Below are 21915 nucleotides of genomic sequence, written 5' to 3'. Positions count from 1 at the left end.
GTTTGATACCAGATCTGCTCCTTCCTATCCAGAACACTAGCCCATTGACTTTGGCCTGGCCTATTGACTTGAATTGAACTCCTCTGGTGAACTGACACTATTTGCACTGTTTAAACAGTATATATGATCTATTTTACTTACCTTGTGCCTTTTGCTCCCTTCTAAGTACTGAACTGCTATTTGGCTCCTATTTCAGGGGAGCTCAAACTGTCTCAAAACCTTCGAATTTTGTATTGAAGTGTATTGCTTTATAATTATAATTAAGTTGTCTTCTTCTAGTGAAATGTTTTCTAAATGATTGTTTAATAAATTAATAAGTGTTTTTTTTATCAGGAAACCTTGAGTATATGTGTTTACTTGAACCACTGTGATTGAAAGTCCTCTGTGTAACTACTTGTACTGCTGAAATTCACTCTTGAGATAAGCCTGGCTGCTCAGCTCGCTACCAAAAACTGTGTGGTACAGACTTAAACCAAAGGTTGGTTTGGCTAACACCTGTAGTCCTAATTGTGTGTAGCGGTCCCAGAGGATATTGCCTGCAATTCTGCCTAACAGGTCCCTTCTCAGAAGCCGACATATACAGGATTCGTCTGGGATAATCAGTAGGAAGAGGTATTTTCCACCAGAGCGGGTCCAGGATCTACAGGAAAACGTTTTGTCTACAGGGGACCATGGCCTCTTGTGTATTTTCCATGTGTATAGCCAGCCTTCATGTGCTCAGAATTAATATTATGGGGTCTGGCTGATATCAATTGTCCCAACCCCACGGCATGACCGTGCAGAACCCCCAGGATGTCATTCAAAACCTTCTAAGAAGGATCCAGGAAGTCCACCTACAGGGGATTCTTCTTCCAGGATGATTATTCCTCATGCTGATGTAACTTCAGGCTCCTCCATGTTGGTGGAGGCAGCAGTGCTCACCCCTGCACCCCACGCCAGCCATGACGTATGGGCCGATCAGTACATGCCATCAGCATGTAAACTGCCTGGAGCTGAAAGCCATTGCTCTTGCTGTCAATGCATTTCTCCCCATGGTTCCAATGCGACTGGAATATTGTATGTGAATAAACAGGGTGGCGTGAGTCCCTGCAGGGGAGTTGCTAGGTCTAGAAAAGACCCGGGGCTACGCTGATGTCAGAACTGTTGGGACTCGGGGCTAGCTAGTCGTTTGGCTGTAGCTCCTGAGATTCTATCCGGGGCTACAACCAAAAGATCAGGGGCTACAGCCCCCTTAGCCCCGCCCCTAGCAACGCCACTGAGTCCCTGCACCCTTGCAGTCTCGCGATTCAGTTGTGGGAGTGCATTGTGTAGCAGAATGAAGGCTACCCACCTGCAGGGGAGAACATTGAAGAGGCGGATACCTCTGACACTTCTCGATCACAAATGTGAATTCCAGAAATGTGGGTTGGCGTTTCCTCAGGCAGGCCAGCTTGCCATGCACCTCAAAATCAAGTGGCCACGGTATGGCTCATGGCACGGCCACGGCTATCGCGCTCCGGTAAAGCAGTAAGAGGGCTTATGCTTTCACTCCAGTTCCAATGATCTAAAGGTTGCCCTCTGATAGCTCCCATGGGCCAGCAAGGCTCTGGTTCTCGTAGATGGTAAACCAATCCTCTAGAACTCAGCTTAATAAAACTCCGCCGACCAATCTGAAATGGGTAATGGACTGAGAATAAGCACTTCCTCAAAGTGCAGTAAACAGGTGGATTACTTTCTTAAGGCAACACAGGACAGATGAAGGAACGCGGAAGTGGAACTAGTTCAGAGGTTGAGTGTAGATAACCAGATAGTGTCTGGTTGCTCACACACCTCTCCATTTGAAATGCAACATTCACTTCCGTACTTCCTACATTGCCTTCATAAAAGAGGCTGACAGAGCTCCGGAAGTCATAAAGGAAAGGTCTACAGACTTACAGTGCTTCCGGGGGAAGGAAAACCTAAGTACAAGGTGGCCAGTGTAGGTCATAAATGCATGTAAACACCCGACTTTTCCAGATTGCATGACAAAATCCACAGACATGTTAGACCCATGCGATTTATGGAAACACACTAACATAACATAGCATTGCCAGCATAACACAGTATGCAGTAACATAACATAGCATGAACTAACCTGATATCATAGCATAAGATAACCTATACCATAACACAGCATAGTGCAGCATTGCATAACCTACCATAGACTATCACACATAATATAACATATTCTAAACCTACAGCACACCGCAGAATAACACAGCATTTCATATCACAGCATACATCCACCTAAGATAGCCTGCCATTACACAACATAGCAAATGACTGCTTTCATGCACAACATAGCATAACATGAAAAAAGCATCAGGGAACAAGTTATCGGGTTTTTGTAGCGGCGTGCACGGCCACCACGAGTCCTCTTGGCGCTTAGAAAAGCAGAAAAGTCTGTCATCAGTTGGTATGGAGATTCTCTCTGGAAAAGAGAGAAGTTTTCAGCAGCTTACAAAATTGAATATTAATTCTGATATCGAGGTCGTTTTTTTTCCACGTCTGACTAGAGGGAGCGGAGAGGTTTGTCCTACCTGTCCTGTTTTGTAACCTTCGTTTTTCAATGAGCATAACACATGTTCACACAGCATAACATGCCAGCATAGCAGAGACATTAGCTGTAATTAGTCTATCATATTCCGGTTTAGCTCTCTCTCCCGCTGTCTGCCTCTCTCTGTATGGGCAAGAATGGCATGTCACGTGTCATTTGCTAGAGCCACCCCAGCCGTTGCGGACAGCAGCACGGCCAGAGAAAAAAACACAGATATCTTGAATGCGTGTGATGTTTTTTGTTTTGTTTAACCAGATCTTTATTCATTTAACAATGTTCACATATATAATCAATTTACATCTCTATGTGCGATTCATCTGTAACATTTCTTGCGCTGCAGCGAGCTGCGCTCACATACCTCGGCCCACTATCGCGCAACTCGCACAGTCCCAAAGCATGAGGCTCGACTTTCCATAATGTCCGCACTATTTCAATAAGGTGTTCCCCTATGCTACTTAAACCTCAGCTACTGTGGCCTACTATGCATTTGCTATTCTCCATCCAGTACGCCCAATCGAAATAGACTATCCAGCTCTCCATGCTTATAGAAATTTAGCCCTATGGCCGCTTAGAGACCACTGTGATATTGTGTTGTGCCCTATGGTCGCTTAGAGACCACTGTGATATTGTGTTGTGCCCTATGGCCGCTTAGAGACCACTGTGATATTGTGTTGTGCCCTATGGTCGCTTAGAGACCACTGTGATATTGTGTTGTGCCTTATGGTCGCTTAGAGACCACTGTGATATTGTGTTGTGCCCTATGGTCGCTTAGAGACCACTGTGATATTGTGTTGTGCCCCATGGTCGCCTAGAGACCACTGTGATATTGTGTTGTGCCTTATGGTCGCTTAGAGACCACTGTGATATTGTGTTGTGCCCTATGGTCGCTTAGAGACCACTGTGATATTGTGTTGTGCCCCTTGGTCGCCCAGAGACCACTGTGATATTGCGCAGTGCCTTATTGTCGCCCCTGACCTCTCACAGGCCCTCCTAGGATCTCTGCTATTAGCCTAACAGGATTTTACTGTTGACTACTGTATCTAGCCCAATTGGTGCTAATAAAGCGAGCCGAGCCACTCTTTACACCGCCTCCCTATATCCCTAGCTATGTTAAGTTGGACATTGTGCATCATGTTCCCCTTCTGCCTTGTCCGAGCGGACACCCCGTGCACTGGCACTCACTTCCTCGCCCTCAGCAATGGGCTCTCCAAACTAGCTTGCCCAAGACACCATCCCATCCCCTGTCCTACCCCCTTCCTCCCTACCACACCTCCCTTCCCATCCTCCTCCATTCTCCTTTCCAGGCTCAAGGACACCTACGCAACCAGTAAGGAAAACCATCCCACCTCGACCATCACTGATGATCCACATGTATACCCCAACCCCTCAAGCAATGGTAAAACACACCCTATCCTAGGACATGAAAGAACATCCCATTTAAGAACTCGCACTAGACCACCATACCACAACCCTACCACCAAGACGCAGCCTCCTAGATCACCCAAACCCACGACCCACACAACCAACGACAAGCACACCCAGCCTAGAGCAACTAAAACCACTCCACTAGGTGGCCCACCAACCATAAACACACCCTCTAAGGAGCCCAACCCCCCCATTAGTCTCAAAAATGCACTCATTAACGCCCGCTCCCTTGGAGCCCACGCCATTGATATTCATGACCTCATCATCGAACTTGACCTTGACATGTTAGTAATTACAGAAACCTGGCTACACCAAGCTTCAGGCCCTCTGCTAGCACTGGCTATTCCACCAGATTACACCATTCTCAGATCTGACAGAACCACCACTCCAGGAGGCGGTGTGGCTATCATTGCAAAAAACACTATCAAACTTAGATCAAGTTCCATTGAAATGATCGCAGGGTACGAACTACTACTCGCCAAACTCTCATTGAATGAAAACACCACAATTAACATAGTTGTCATCTATAGAGCCCCTAGCACAAACAGCCACCCAGAAACAGACATCCCACTAATACTGGCGCCCTTCCTCAAACCTAAAACGAAATGTATCATCATTGGTGACTTGAATCTAGGTTTTAATGATAACCAAGACTCCAAAGCAACCGCCCTCATCCTGGCACTAAATGACATGAACTTCTGCCAACACGTCAATGCCCCCACCCATACCAAGGGCAGAACTCTCGACTGGATCCTCACCCTCAACACCAACATCACCTTAGGCCCGATTACCGCACTGAATTGGACAGACCACTTCTGCATAGAATTTACAATCACTAGTGACGAACCCAGCATACCCAAGAACATACCTATGGACATCATCGAAAGTAGAAATTCTAAAAAGCTCACAGCTGAGAACTTCGATCCCACTTTGAATAAATTGCTAGATACCCAATCTATCCTCAGTAATGACCCAACTACTATCGCTGAGTACTACCACACATGCCTTTCCACAGCGATTAACACCATAGCACCGGTAACCTCCAAACTAAGGCGCCTCAATAAAAAATCCAACTTCTGGTTCAACGAGGAACTAATTGCCCTTAGAAGGAAAAAACGCTCTCTTGAGCATGCCCATAATAAACATCCCTCCCCAGACTCAGCTAAAGCATTCAAAGACGCAAATACCCTCTACAAATCAGCTATCATCTCACATAAAGCTAACGCCTACAATGCTCGCATTAGCAATGCAGCATCTGACTCCAAAGAGCTCTTCTCTATCCTTAGAGAACTTGAAAACCCACTTCCGACCGACACTCCCATTAACACAAGCAAAGAATGGTGTACCACTATACAAGATGCTCTTGCCTCCAAAATCACTATGTTACAAAACAAAATCAACTCCAAAAAATTACTCCTAGCTACAAAACCCCCCCCTCCTCTAATCCCTGTACCCTTTCCAGTGACAACTCCAACCCCCCCTTCCAATTCACACCAGTCACCCACAATCTCGTACTCGAGACTATCTCCAAACTAAAAGCATCCAACTGCAAAGGAGATACTGTCCCAGCCAAACTAGTCAAAGCCTGTGCACCCACCCTGACCCCCCTCATCACTAAATTTGTCAATGCCTCATTCAACTCCAATACAGTTCCGACTTGCATTAAAGAAGCCTGGGTTACACCACTTCTAAAAAAACCAAATCTAGACCCCACCATTCCAACCAACTATCGCCCCATAACCACGGTCCCATTCTTACTCAAAATCATCGACAAACTAGCCTACCACCAAATTCAAGCCCATTTAGAATCTAACCAGCTCCTCGGTACCAGACAATCAGGCTTCAGGCCTAACCATAGTACTGAAACAGCTCTCTTGGACCTCAAAATCCAGATGGATGCCATTAGAGATTCAGGGAAACTCTGCATTCTCCTGCTGTTGGACCTCTCAGCTGCGTTCGACTTGGTGGACCATGACAAACTCTGTAATTCACTTGCCCGTGAATTTAATTTCTCTGGGGCAGCCATTGCTTGGGTGAAATCATTCTTAACTGACCGCACCTCCAGAGTGTCCATAGGCAAAGAAGCAGCCAACCCCATCCCAGTCCCCATAGGAGTGCCCCAAGGCTCTTGCCTTTCCCCCACGCTGTATAACGCATATACCAAGCTCCTGTTCTCAGCACTCGACGATATGGGTGTCATATACACAAATTTTGCGGATGACACTCAGATCCTAATACCCCTTACAGGCAACTATGACCAGGACACTTCAACCATCAATAAAATTTACGCCATCATACAAAACTGGATGGCATTAAACAGCCTATGTCTTAACGATGAGAAGACGGAAGTCCTCATCGTAGGAGCTCCAGCCAAATTAGCAACCCTTCAGCCAGAATATTCAACCATCAACATCGACGGCACCAATATTCCAGTATCAAAACAAGTAAAAACACTGGGCGTGTACCTCGATGCTAGCCTGACCATGACTAAACAGATCAATGTACTTTCCTCCTCCACGGCCTACACTTCCAAATTAATTGCACTCAGCCGCCAATTTCTGACTCCAGTTAACTGCTTCACCCTGGCCAGAGCACTGGTCCTATCGAAATTGGACTACTGTAATGTATTACTACTGGGCACTTCCAACACCAACCTAGCCAAAATGCAACTTCTGCAAAACAAAGTCCTGAGGGCAGCGCTAGGTATAAAAAAATCAGACCATATATCCAAGACCAGGAAAGATGCCCACTGGCTCCCCATCAAAGCCCGCATCATTTTCAAAACATTATGCATCACCCACAAATGCATCACTAAAAAAGGACCCATCTACCTCAACAACACTCTGCATCCTAAAACTAATATAAGACTACTGAGATCCAATGACAAACTCCTCCTGGACCCCCCCCGATTCAAAACCGCAAGAGCAGGGGGCAGCAGCTTCACCACTCTAGCCCCCAAACACTGGAACACCCTACCCACCACCATCAAAAAAGCATCCTCCTTCACGATCTTTAAGAAACAGCTAAAAACCTGGCTATTCAACCAATATTAGCACCCAAAGATAGGTCCCCTCCCACCGGATACTGCTGTGAATACTTAGGCCACTGTATATTTTTATGAATATGTTTGTAACCTATATCATGTAAAGCAACTAATGTAATGTATGAATATGACTAATTCCTAAGGCATCTTATTTCCTCGCCGTGACACCTGAGGGTTTGGGCGTGTAACAAATAAAATAAATAAATAAAATAAATAAGTACTTATGCTCCTTGCATAACAACTCAACCGTAACTTACCCGTCTCCCCTACCCTCCCCCTGTTTGTATAGGCGGCACCTTGAATCCTCCGATCTGCTGCTCAACCCTCTCCTCCTTCTAAGATACACAGTGCCTGCAACCTCTTCTGGATGCACAAATGTACGGTATCTTTAATTGCATAATTTATGAAGGTTGACCATATCTTCAGAGAGCCTCGTATCATCGCCGTCATTTTTTCCACATCTATCGTGTCCCATATTGCATGGCACTATTGTATGATAGATGGTGGTTCCTTCTGTTTCCATTGCCTGACTATACACCTTTTTGCGGTCATCATTAGCCCATAGCCCATAACCTTCTTTCTCCTACCCCCCACGCCATGTTGGTCATTTAGCATTACGCCGAGGAGCACCTCTGTTGCAGTGAACTCCTTGACCACTCCCAGGATGTCAAGCACTTTTGTTTTCACCTCTTGCTAAAAATGTCAAAGCCGCTCGCATCCCCACCAGGCATGCTCCAATGTTCCCACTTCCCCACACCTCCTCCAACACTCTGCTTGCAGAGAGGGAAACATTCTGTGAAGCCTTTCTGGGTTGTAATGCCACTGGTGTAGCACCTTGTATTGTAGTTCTCGGTGTTGTTCTGAGGTGTACGATGTATACCCGCTCTTTAATGCAACAACCCATTCCTTGTCGGTGAACACCTTTCCCCTCACCTTCCCCCATTTGTCCCTGAATGCCCTTCCATCTTCCTCCACTCCCCTTAGTAATATTTTATAGGTTGATTAAATGAATCCCCTTTTGTCCTCTGCGGACGATATCAACTTTTCCCTTGTAGCCCCTTCCATCATTGTGTGGGTACCCACCCAGTGTCTTTGTTGTTGGTACGCAAATAGATCTCCCTGCTTCAGTCCCAGTTCCCTTCTGCATTCTGCGAATGTCTTGAAGTGTGTTCCCTCATATAGATCTTTCTCACTGATCCCTCCGTCCGTCCACTGTTGCAATATGCGATATTCCCCACCTGGCGGGAAGGCAGGGTTGCCAAAGATGGGTGTCTTCGGAGATGGGCAGGGGGATAGCCTACACCTCAGGTTTAGTTGGTCCCAGACCTTCATGGTATTTCTTGTGATCGGATTCTCCCCTAACCCCTCTGGTCTACCCGCCACTCTCATCCCCGAGATTTTGCAGAGGTGCTCTCCTGCCACCGCCTGCTACATGCACACCCAGTGTTTCATATTATACGCCCTTGCCCATACAGCCATTGCTCTCAGCTGTGCCGCTTGGTAATACTTTATTATGTTGGGACAGGCCACTCCCCCCTGAGCCGTACTCTTGAATAGTGTCTTCCTCCCTATCCTTGGTCCCCCCGCCCCCGGATAAATCCCATAATGCATTCCTGGATGTCCTTCATCATTCTCCCGTGGACTGCAAGGGGAATTGCCTGGAAAAGGTATAGAAGCCGGGGGAGTACATTCATTTTGACAACCACTATCCTTCCAAACCATGATGTATATAGCTCCCTCCTTCTCATTAGGTCTGCCTTGATTTGTTTTATTAACGACGGATAGTTTGCCTTATTATTTGTTGTATGGACGCAGTTAGGTTTACCCCCAGGTATCTGACTGGTCCGGTCGTTCATCTGAATGGAATGTTATTTTATAACTGTCTCCTTTCCCTCTCCCCTATGGATATATTCAAGATCTCTGACTTCCCAAAGTTTACTTTGAATCCCGATACGCTGAGAAGGCCCTTATCTCCTCCATTATTGCTGCCAGCGATTTTCATGGTTCATTGATCATCAGGATGACATCATCGGCAAAAAGGCCTATTTTGTGGTGTGCCCAAGCCCATCCAACTCCACGGATCGCCCTGATCTTATGCGCAAAGGGTTCCATCACCAGCGCAATAAGGAGCGTGGATAGAGGGCACCCTTGCTTTGTTCTTCTACTTATTGAGAATGGGTCAGTCAGCCCCCCGTTCCTCTTAACCTTACCCCAGGGATTCCGATAGTTGGCTTGTATCATCTTCATGAAGTATGGACCTAAACCTACCCTCCTCAGTGTCTGTTCCATGAACCCCCAGTTGACTCGGTCAAATGCCTGCTTGGCATCATCAGGCAGGCGGGTTTTGCACCTCCCCTCGTTCCCACCTTATCTATAATGTGGAGCACCCTTCTTATTTTATCAAATGTACTCCGTCCTTTAATAAACCCTCATTGGTCCTTCACTAGACCTGGTAGTAAACCTTTGAACCTTGCCACCAGTACTCTTGTGTACAATTTAGCGTCTGTGTTGATAAGTGCTATGGGGCGGTACAAAGATCACATGTGTGGGTCTTTCCCCGGCTTCAGAATGAGAGTAATGTGGGCCATGTTCATAGATTTGGTTATCTCCCCCGTTTCCCTGAACCAATTGAACAACTCAGAGAGGACCTTGGCAAGTAATTCCCTAAACGATGTATAGAATGCTGCCTTTAGTCCGTCCTCCCCCAGACTTTTGTTTCCCTGCAGCCATGCAATCACTCTTTGCACTTCTTCGCACGCTATGGGTTCCTCTAGCTGTTCTATTTGCTCAGTGGTTAGTGGTGGCCCATCCCAACCTGCTGGTATGCCTCCTGTTGTTCCCCTCTCCACTGGTTCCTCCCGAAATAGATCCTCGTAGAATTCTCTCTATCCTATGTCTGGCCTCTCTGTTCGCACTTGCCTGCCCCCTCTGTCTTCCAAGTTGTCTATTAACACCTTCTGTTCCCTAGCCCTTATCTGTCACACCAGCGCCGTCCCCACCTTGTTACCATGCTCGTTGAACCTCTGCCTGCTTCGTAGTAAAGTGCTCGCCACCGTCCTATTAGTTATCCGCTTGTGTTGCCCTCTCACATGAGCTAGTCCCCTGGCCACTTTGTTTTCTTCTCCTTGTGCATCTTCCCTAGCTCCCGTATCTCCTCTTCTAGTCTCCCCTCTGATTCCCTTCTTGCCTCGCGTTTCTCTTTTGTGACCCTTATGAAGTGTCTTTTTATATGCTGCTTTAATGCCATAATGTAGTTAATTCGAGAGTATGTTTTATGGATGTGTGAGTAGAAGGAGTAATCTCTCTCGTGTGGGTGGTGTGTCTTCCATACATCATTTACCCGCTCTTCTTGGAATTGTTTGAGAAAATGGTTGGACATTATCCCCATTGCATGCCGCCTCAGGCCCCCCGACCTGTCCCACACAGGGTCTGCTGCAAGATTAAAGCCCCCTGATATGATTTTTCCCTATCCCCAAATAAAGCTCTTCCAGGAACCCGTCAAAGAATCCCTCCTGCCCCTGATTGGGGGCATATACTGACGCCAACGTGTATATCTGGCCCCTCATTTTCCCCTTTGATCAGCACATACCTCCCCTCTGTATCTCGCTTTACCTTGACCACTTCCATCCATATAGTTTTAGGCAAGAGGATTGCCACCCCTGCCCCCTTAGTCCCTGAAATGGTGTAGAATTGCAATGGGTACTTCCTATTACGCAGGCATCCCTCATCTCCCTTTGTCAAGTACGTTTCCTGTAGGCAGACTATTACCGGTCCCTCTTTGTCAATCTCCCTTAGGATAGTGGCCCTCTTATTAGGGCTGTTTAGTCCCCTTACATTCCATGAAATTAGCTTATGCATTCCTTCTCATCTCGAGTTTCCCTCTGTTGCCTCGGCACCCCCTCTTCCCTCTGATCGGCTGAGTCTTCGTCCTGTAATATCTTGCCCCCTCTGAACTGCCCCCCCCCAACTTGTGACCACCCCTGGATCTGTTGTCCATGTTCTTGAGGTGGTCCCCTCCTGTGATCCTTGGATAGCTTCACAATCCCTCCACCCCCGCCCACATAAATCCCCTCATCTTACCCGTCAGGCTATATTCTAGTCCTTGTGTTCTTTGTAGTGAGCTTCTTCCCGGGTCACTATGCTCACTGTGATGTCGTCTTGTGCTTCTTCGTGATCGACCTTTGGGGCCTGGCTCGTGCCTCATCTGAATTCTCTCCCAGTTAGTTTTTCGCACTATCCCCTCTCATCTCTCCCTGTGCCATCTCCAGGGCTCTTAGACCATCCTCCACCTGGGACATTGTCTTTTCGTCGTTGCCCATACGAAATTGCAGTCTCATCGGGAAGAGCCACCTATACCTCATTTTCATCTTGTTCAGTTCTTCCGTAAGTAGTTTGAAAGACTGCCTCCTTGGCAGTGTAGCTTGGGATAGGTTGTCGAAGAGCTGAACTTCACACCCCCACACAGAGACCTTCCCCTTCTTCCTGGCCACCCCCACCAGCTGCGCTTTGTCTTTGTAATTATGCATTTTCACTAATATCTCCCAGGGTCTTGCTCCTGGGTCGATCCTTCGGCTGCCCACTCTGTGCACCCTTTCTATCTCCATACTTCGAGCCTGCTGTCCCTCCACTAGGTTATCAAACAGTTCTCGGATGCACCCTTCCAGATTTGGCTCTCCACTCCCTCCCACAGGTCTTTAGTTTGAAAATTGTTTGTCCACAATCTGTTTTCTAAATCCTCACATGTCTCCCTGAGTGCTCTTATTTTCTCTTGTGCCTCCTGCGTCAGCTGTGATCACTCATTTCCTCTTGTATCCAGCTCCGTCAAGCGTTCTTCCATTTCCATTACCCGCTCCCCAAGGGAGTCAATATCTTTCCGGTTGCTTGTAATGGCCTGTGATAGTTCTTCTCTAATGTTTGCTCCTTCTTCCTTAACAGTTTTCGTGAGCTCGCCTTTGAATTGGGCCAGTGCTGCCAGAAGGTCCTTTTTTGTGAGCGCCATTCCCGCGTCCCTGTGGTCTATCGAGTTTCCAAAGGGAAGCTTAGTTTGAATATGTCCCTTGTGGTGCTTTTCTTCTTCCCGCTCTCCTGTGTTAGTGATCTTCTTCTTTGGTCCCATCAACTTTCCCTTATTCCATTCCTGTAGGTGCCTTTGCCTGCCGCACCCCGGTGTTCTGTTTCTCTTCTTCACCTTCCTGCAGCTTAGTTGCCTTCCCTCTTCTTCTCCCTCCGTCCCAGCCTGTTGCTCTTGGGGATTACCCCTTGATCCTTCCCCCTGTCCTTCCTCTTCAGCTGATCCCCTCTCTGTCAGGGAGCCGATCTCCTGGTGCCCCCTGGGCTCTCCTTTCCCTCACCGTTGCTTGCACCAGTCATTGCCCCTTTGCTACCTCTTGTGTTCTCCTCTCACATCAGTGAGGATCCTTCACTCCTCTGGTCTTGCCCCTTTTGGTCCCTGGTGCCTCTATTGCTCCTGGGCTTTCTTGGGCTGGGTCGCACTGATGATGAGCTCTTGGTGCTCTCTGCATCTCCCCACACTTCCAGACTCTCCAGGGCTCTTCGGGAGTCATGCTATTTCATGGGCTAGGGGGTCTGTTGTGCAACGTGTTCATCCAAAGGCATTCAGGCCTATCTCAGTTTCTCCAGGTTTCTTGAGCTATATATATATGGGCTCCTCTTACCCCCTGTGGCAGCAGTGCTTGACCTTCCCTGCTCCCTCCTCTCCCACTGTGCATTTGTGGGCAGGGTGTGTGCCCGTGCTCCCTCTTGCTGTCTTTCACCCTTTCATGCCCGGGCTCCTCCTCACCTGGTCTCTCGCAGCTCTTGCCAGGTCTCTCCAGTCTTCCGTTCTCTCGCGGCTTCTGAGTAGCTGCTCGCCGCTTCTTTCCCTATTCTTTGGCAACTGGCCTCCCGGTCGGTACGGTTCAGATGGGATAGTCCTCCTCAGTTCGGTGCCTTCTCCCTCACGTCGCCAGCCACACTATTCCCCCTCCACAGCAGCGGTCCGCTCCCTGGATCGTCTCCGGCTCCCACTCTTCAGGCATTTCCTCCGCTCCTGGCTACCATGTTCACCGGTCCCAGCGACTTTCATTGCACTATTAACGCTTTTTTTGCTTACAAAAAAAAAAATCAGCAAATTGTATTCGACAAAATGGTATTTCAAAAATATGTTTTCAAAAATATAACCGGATACAGTGGGACCCTGAGCCGCTCCTCGCAGCTGCTGGGTCCCACTGTGCTGTTGGGCTGGTCCCAGGTGCTGCAGACCTCTCTCGGTTCTATTGCCTTCCTCATACACCGTTTTGTTCACTCTAGGCACGCGTCCGCACCCAGATTCTTCGCTGATCAGCCCTGCAGTGCTCTTCACGACACGCCTGATAGCTGGCTTCCTCTTCCAGCCTGCAAGATCCCCCAGCGCTCGGTCTCTCCCACCTGGGTCCGCCTCGCTCCACAGAGCTAATGAGAGCCGCCTGCCATTTTTCTCCCTGGGCCTTGTCTCCGCTGCAGCTTACTTCTCCGTTCCTCACAGGACTTCTCTCCGTCAGCGGTCGGGATGCCTCTCCTCCTCACTGCGCGGTCTCCCCAATACACGCTCACTCTTTCTTTCTCCTGTCAAGCGTGCCTGATGTCGAAGTCTCTCTTATTACCATGGGTCGGGACGGAGCTCCACTATCCCACATCCACTCAGCCCGCCATCTTGGCCAAGTCCCTGTGATGTGCTTTTTTAATGGAAAAAAGTAGAGTGAGAGCAGCAGAGACAGAGACTACACCGAGGTGAGAGCCTGCCTGGTATTTGTACACATACATTCTGATAGCGTGTCTCCTGTAGGAATGTCTTTATCACACTGAGGACGATAAGCTCTGCGGGGGTGCTGGGGGCTCTACGAGACCAGGGTCTACAATTGCGTATGGTATTTAAAAAAATATATATTAGTGTTTGAATGTACTGTAACAACTGTGCAGCAGTACACACCAGTCAGTGGCCAGTATGCACATTTCTTTTTTTACAATCATATAAAGGACTTCAGCACCATGTCAGGATGCAGATCCCAACCTATCACTTACCAGTCAGCCACAGTACACCACATCCGTTAGATCTACTGTTAGAAACACACTTGGAAGAAACAGGACCAAGTATCATCAAACAAGGACCTTTTCCTCTGCCTCTTCAACTAGTCATATCCTGTGTAATTTCTCTATTCATTCATCGCTCTTTGCTGACTTTCACCCTCTCAGTATTAATATTTTGGCTGAAATCGTCACCCTAAACAGCCAGAATTTCTGCAGGTAAGTCAGCTCATCCACAGTGGGGGCGCCCCAAGATTAAGGTCTCAAAGTCAAACTCGCTGTCTGACCTTAGACGAATGTTCAGTACCTCTGCCACCTTGCCCCCAAAACTAGTCACCCTTCTACAGTCTCAAAACATGTCTCCAAAGTCCCAAAACATGTGTTAAGTGGTTCCCATGCTATGCTTGCAACTCCAACAAACCTCTGAATCACTCATTCCACACTTGGCCATCCCATCCAGCGCACAATATGCCCCATTCGGGGTTTCAACCTGTCTGCCAGTATGCAAAATTAAATATTGCCTTTGAGATCACAGAAGAAACGGATCATTGGTTGTAATCAGAGTACTACCCATTCCAAGAAGGAAGGACGCTATGAGAGATAAAAGGTGGGCTTTCTCTGCAAAAGAAGCTGTTAAACAAAAAAATCACTAGCATTGTAAAAGGTTGTTTAAAAAAAAATCTTCAATATTACTTTCTAATGTTCACTTCCAGTATACACGATATGATAGGTTATTTAAAACGTGCTTAATGCCCAGTGGGTTCTAAGCGCCGATCCAGGGAACGAACCCGTGTTGCTCCACTTGGTCTTGCTTCGCTTGGTCTTGTTTCTAAGGCGAGTGCGTTGCCCCTGAGCTATCCTCCCGGGACAATATGCTCTCATAATAGAAAAAGGTCACCCTTGTCGTCATAACTTACTGAGCGAAGCACATTGTTAAAACCTAGAATACATACACATTATTTTCGGATAGAAGATGATCCTTTTCAAGATGGTAATCGCTTATTGCACTCTTTCGAAATACTCGAATAAGAAAGGCGGGCGGCACATGGCACCAGTGGGGGTTCCTGGCTACTTTGAATTAAATAAAAGAGCATTTTTTAATTTCTTTTATTGCATTTAACCATTTAAGACTTTTAAAATGTTCCTTCTTCTTCTTCTACTTCTTCTTCTTCTTCTTGTTCTTCTTCTTCTTCTTCTCCTTCTTCTTCTTCTTCTTCTTCTCCTTCTTCTTCTCCTTCTTCTTCTTCTTCTTCTTCTCCTCCTTCTTCTTCTTCTTTTTCTTCTTCTTCTTCTTCTTCTTCTTCTTCTTCTTCTTCTTCTTCTTCTCCTTCTTCTCCTTCTTCTTCGTCTTCTTCTCTTCTTCTTCTTCGCCTTCTCCTTCTTCTTCTTCTTCTTCTTCTTCTTCTTCTTCTTCTTCTTCTTCTTCTTCTTCTTCTTCTTCTTCTTCTTCTCCTTCTTCTTCTTCTTCTTCTTCCTCTTCTTCTTCTTCTCCTTCTTCTTCTTCTTCTTCTTCTTCTTCTTCTTCTTCTTCTTCTTCTTCTTCTTCTTCTTCTTCTTCTTCTTCTTCAAAGAGCATTTTGGGAACACGTGATCTTTATATTTGACAAACCTTTCTGTGATAAAAGGGTTGTATGCTTCAATCAATAACTACATAATGCAGACTGGAATTAGTGCTCATTTGATTTGTCTCACCATAACATTAATACGTTTGGAACCATGACAAACTTTGCTCATTCAGGTACCCTCGAAATTTGGATGGGAGGATACAATGGCTGTGACTTCTGTCTCCCTTTTGGGGTTGTTGGATGTCCTGCCCTTTACCAGAGATAATGTTTCCTCTGCCTTATGAGGATAGACTTGAAGAGATTTGGAAGAGGAGGCGCTGGGTATTAGGGTAAGCATGTCTGGGCACCAGTACTCTGTGGTCTGATATCATTAGAGAATGATGTATATAGGGGTATCCGGTTATATTTTTGAAAACATATTTTTGAAATACCATTTTGTCGAATACAATTTGCTGATTTTTTTTTTTCGTAAGCAAAAAAAAGTATTAATTAAAACAAAAACGGGGGGTTGAGGGGGAACCCACCATTTACAAAAAAAAAAATCCTACTTTTTTTTCCTGCAATTTTGTGACGACAAAATGGCATTTCGAAAATATGGCATTCGAAAAAGTCACTATAAACCGTTTATAGGATCATAACATAATAGCATAGCATCGTATCCCAGCATACCATACATGACTGGAGAGCATAACACAACATGTCATATGACAGCATAAAATAACCTCACACAGCCTCTTTTCCCAAGCTCAGGCCAGCCGGTCTCTGTAGCAAAGCGTTACGCCCTCAACATCTCTCATCAATGTCCAACATGATCTCTTGGCCGCCAGAGCGCCTGCCATCTGCGTGCGTGGCACAGGGTCCAGCCTCAATTTGGCCTGTCCCTTCACAACACTTTAATTGCCAAGAAAATATGGGCTTGTAACCCTCTGCGCGCTGTGCTCTCCCTTCAAGCCTATTCGTTTCTAGGAGGCATGCAAGCTGCATCCATGTCCCACTCCTGTTTGGAGGAAGTGGCCGCGTGATTTAGCTTCCAGGGACAGGGACGTCATTTCACCAAAATGCCTGGGGTGGCGGAAGTGACATCACACGACCCTTGACCCCCTGATGACATCACAGGAAGTGATGTCATTTGACCCCACCTCGGAGTGAAATCGCAAGAAGCGATGGAACACAACCTTTCACCCCATTGACAAAACAGGAAGTGGCATCACATAGCATTGTACACTACGAAAAATGTGATGTACATTTCATACAAGAATGGATCGACATATGTGTCATTAAGATCACTGTGTATAGGCCCATATTTACAAATTACTGTGAATGCAAGCAGACGTCCGTGACCAAATGATAATGATGTGTTATTATATAGCACTTATGTTTAAGCGCTTTATATAGAAAAAATATACACCCAATATCACCCAACCTGTGTTGGTACTCATTTATCAACCTCAGAAGGATGAAAGGCTGAGTGGAAGCGTTTAAGAACAGACTAAATCAGTGACTCACCCCCTGATGTGTGCCAGAAATAAACCTTTTTTGAGTCTAGCAATTATTGTGTAGAATTCCACAAAGACACATTATTTGGTATTCCTATTCTTTCTCATTTAGGGTCAGTGCTGAAAGTGTTAGACTTGTGGCACTCCTGTTCTTATTTTTCTTCTTTTTTTAAAGGGCCTGAACAAGAAAGACAGCCACTCCAGAAGTAAAGAGCCACATGGTGCTGGCCACATCCCAGGAACTTGCATTACAAAAAAAAACAAAAAGAAAATATATATATATTTTTTAGAGGTCGCAAGGGAGACCACATAGGTCGCAAGAGAGACCTCAGAGGTTGCAGTTGTGACCTCTGGTGACCCCTAAATGACGTCCCTGTCTAGGGACAATCCTCGGTGACGTATGGCGACAGGGGTGTATGCACGAAACCCGAGACTTCTCCAAAGGTTTGGGACCTTCCCATGGCTTTGCTGGATTTTACACTCAAGGGGCTGAGAGAGGGAGAGGTGAACAGAGAAAGGGAGACTAGTGATAGCAGAGAAAGCGGATGGCAGAGTCTCAGGACTGATGTAAGGAAAAGAAAGGGAGACCGGTGATAGCAGAGAAAGCAGACGGCAGAGTCTCAGAACTGATGCAGGGAAGAGAAAGGGAGACCGGTGATAGCAGAGAAAGCAGAGGGCAGAGTCTCAGGTCTGATGCAGAGAAGAGAAAGGGAGACCGGTGATAGCAGAGAAAGTGGACGGAAGAGTCTCAGGACTGATGCAGGGAAGAGAAAGGGAGACCGGTGATAGCAGAGAAAGTGGAGGGCAAGGTCTCAGGACTGATGCAGGGAAGAGAAAGGGAGAGCGGTGATAGCAGAGAAAGCGGAGGGCAGAGACTCAGGGTTGATGCAGGGAAGAGAAAGGGAGACCGGTGATAGCAGAGAAAGCGACGGGCAGAGTCTCAGGACTGATGCAGGGAAGAGAAAGGGAGACCGGTGATAGCAGAGAAAGTGGACGGAAGAGTCTCAGGACTGATGCAGGGAAGAGAAAGGGAGACCGGTGATAGCAGAGAAAGTGGAGGGCAGGGTCTCAGGACTGATGCAGGGAAGAGAAAAGGAGACCGGTGATAGCAGAGAAAGCGGAGGGCAGACTCTCTGCACTGATGCATGGAAGAGAAAGGGAGACCAGTGATAGCAGAGGAAGCAGAGCGCAGAGTGTCTGGACTGATGCAGGGAAGAGAAAGGGAGACCGGTGATAGCAGAGAAAGCGGAGGGCAGAGTCTCAGGACTGATGCAGGGAAGAGAAAGGGAGACCGGTGAAAGCAGAGAAGGTGGAGGGCAGAGTCTCAGGACTGATGCAGGGAAGAGAAAGGGAGACCAGTGATAGCAGAGAAAGCGGAGGGCAGAGTCTCAGGACTGAGGCAGGGAAGAGAAAGGAAGAGCGGTGATAGCAGAGAAAGCGGAGGGCAGAGTCTCAGGACTGATGCAGGGAAGAGAAAGGGAGACCGGTGATAGCAGAGAAAGCGGATGGAATAGTCTCAGGACTGATGCAGGGAAGAGAAAGGGAGACCGGTGATAGCAGAGAAAGCGGAGGGCATAGTCTCAGGACTGATGCAGGGAGGAGAAAGGGAGACAGGTGATAGCAGAGAAAGCGGAGGGCAGAGTCTCAGGACTGATGCAGGACAGAGAAAGGGAGACCGCTAATAGCAGAGAAAGCAGAGGGCAGAGTCTCAGGACTGATGCAAGGAAATGAAAGGGAGACCAGTGATAGCAGAGAAAGCGGAGGGCAGAGTCTCAGGACTGATGCAGGGAAGAGAAAGGGAGACCGGTGATAGCAGAGAAAGCGGAGCACAGAGTCTCAGGACTGATGCAGGGAAGAGAAAGGGAGACCGGTGATAGCAGAGAAAGCGGACGGAAGAGTCTCAGGACTGATGCAGGGAAGAGAAAGGGAGACAGGTGATAGCAGAGAAAGCGGAGGGCAGAGTCTCAGGACTGATGCAGGGCAGAGAAAGGGAGACCGCTGATAGCAGAGAAAGCAGAGGGCAGAGTCTCAGGACTGATGCAAGGAAATGAAAGGGAGACCAGTGATAGCAGAGAAAGCGGAGGGCAGAGTCTCAGGACTGATGCAGGGAAGAGAAAGGGAGACCGGTGATAGCAGAGAAAGCGGAGCACAGAGTCTCAGGACTGATGCAGGGAAGAGAAAGGGAGACCGGTGATAGCAGAGAAAGCGGACGGAAGAGTCTCAGGACTGATGCAGGGAAGAGAAAGGAAGAGCGGTGATAGCAGAGAAAGCGGAGGGCAGAGTCTCAGGACTGATGCAGGGAAGAGAAAGGGAGACCGGTGATAGCAGAGAAAGCGGACGGAATAGTCTCAGGACTGATGCAGGGAAGAGAAAGGGAGACCGGTGATAACAGAGAAAGCGGAGGGCATAGTCTCAGGACTGATGCAGGGAGGAGAAAGGGAGACAGGTGATAGCAGAGAAAGCGGAGGGCAGAGTCTCAGGACTGATGCAGGGCAGAGAAAGGAAGACCGCTGATAGCAGAGAAAGCAGAGGGCAGAGTCTCAGGACTGATGCAAGGAAATGAAAGGGAGACCGGTGATAGCAGAGAAAGCGGAGGGCAGAGTCTCAGGACTGATGCAGGGAAGAGAAAGGGAGACCGGTGATAGCAGAGAAAGCGGAGGGCAGAGTCTCAGGACTGATGCAGGGAAGAGAAAAGGAGACCGGTGATAGCAGAGAAAGCGGAGAGAAGAGTCTCTGGACTGATGCAGGGAACAGAAAGGGAGACCGGTGATAGCAGAGAAAGCGAAGGGCAGAGTGTCTGGACTGATGCAGGGAAGAGAAAGGGAGACCAGTGATAGCAATGAAAGCACAGGGCAGAGTCTCAGGACTGATGCAGGGCAGAGAAAGGGAGACCGGTGATAGCAGAGAAAGCAGACGGCAGAGTCTCAGAACTGATGCAGGGAAGAGAAATGGAGACCGGTGATAGCTGAAAAATAGGAGGGAAGAGTCTCAGGTCTGATGCAGGGAAGAGAAAGGGAGACCGGTGATAGCAGTGAAAGTGGAGAGCAGAGTCTCAGGACTGATACAGGGAAGTGAAAGGGAGACCGGTGATAGCAGAGAAAGTGGAGGCGATCTCTCTTCTGCCTTTGACACAGTAAACCATGCCATCCTGCTCAATTGTCTCTGTGATAACCTTGGTATCACGGATCAGGCCCTGGCCTGGCTGACCTCGTTCCTCTCTGATCGACCCTCCCAAGACCAACTTGGGTCCTTCCTTTCCTCTATCTCACTCTCTACCTATGGTGTTCTGCAGGGGTCTCACCTCTCTCCCTGGCTTTTCAACCACCAAGCACTTCTTGCCCACCACTTTGCCACTCTCTGCTTCAACTTTCAGCGCTATGCTGATGACACCCAGCTAGTTTTCAGGCTCCCCTCTGTCACCTCTTCTCCTTCTCTCATCTATGACTGTCTGTCTGCTATCCAGGAGTGGTGTGCCGCCACCGATCTCTGCCTTAATGCCAGTAAGACAGAGATTCTCCTCATCAGCACACCTGCACCCTCCTTTCCTGTCACTCTCTGGCTGGCCTCCCTCTTGCTCCCACCTATAAGGCTAAGAACCACCGGGTCATCTTCGACTCCACACTCTCCTTTTCTCCTCACATCTCTGACGTCTCTAAGAAGTCAAATTACCAACTGCACTTCCTCAGAGGTATTCTTCCTTTCCTCTCCTACCCCAGAAGCTCACTGTCTCTAGAGCTCTGGTTCTCTCTAGGCTGGACTACTGCAAACACCTCTTTCTAAATCTGCCTGCTTCTACTCTCCGCCCTCTGCAACGCATCCAGAACAGGACTGCAAGACTTCTCCTTAGCCTCAATCACAGGGGTCGTATGTCTCCAGCACTGAAATCTCTGCTTTGGCTACCAGTGGCTGCAAGGATTAAGTTCAAGACCCTCTGCATTGTCCACAAAGCCTTCTGGGGCCTGGGTCCTCATTACCTCCAACTCTTTCTTTGTAAATACCTTCCTACTCGAGCTCTTCGCTCCTCCAACTCCAACTTCCTCAGGGTCAGTTGCTTCTCCAAGCAACGGTTTGGTGTTAGGTCTCTTTCTTCGGCTGGGGCCTCCCTCTGGATAAGCCTCCCTGCCTCTCTGAAACTCGAGGAGAACCATCTCCGGTTCCGGTAGCACCTCAAGACCTTCCTCTTTGCTTCTGACTTCTCTCTTCCTCTCCCCTGCTGATTTCCTGTCTGGGACTGCACTGGCCACCTGGCTACCCTCTGATTTCGGGCCCAAGTCCTTACCCGCCCAGTTGCACACCCACACTGCCTCACGGCAACCCTTGCACTTTGGCCTGTATCTGTAACCTTACAGTCCCCCTATCTGCACTTTTGGACACCTGCTGCCTGCACTTACCCTTGCACCTGCCACCTGCTGGCCACACTTCTTGTTATTGTTTTGATCCCATGTACAGCACTGCCCTGCCCCCTTTTCCCCTGGTACTTTTCTCCTCCCCCCTCCCCTGCACTTGCGCGATCTCAATGTCACCTGGCCTAGTAAGATTGTTGTCTCTGTCTGCCTTCTGTTCCCCCTCCCTTGCCTCGTCGTTCCTTGAAACACTTCTGTATAAATGTGTTACAAATGCCATATCATATCACATCATATCATATCAAACAGGCCGGAAAGGCCTGCCACGGGCAGACTGGAGCTCACCGAAAAGCATGAATGCCCTCTGGGTTTCTCTCCTCTGCTCTCAACTCCCAGGGTTTCTCCT

The sequence above is a fragment of the Ambystoma mexicanum genome, chromosome 2q, assembly GCF_040938575.1.
Source record: "Ambystoma mexicanum isolate Mex_15411 chromosome 2q, UKY_AmexF1_1, whole genome shotgun sequence".
Lineage (NCBI taxonomy): Eukaryota > Metazoa > Chordata > Amphibia > Caudata > Ambystomatidae > Ambystoma > Ambystoma mexicanum.
Note: the sequence above shows the minus strand (reverse complement) of the source record.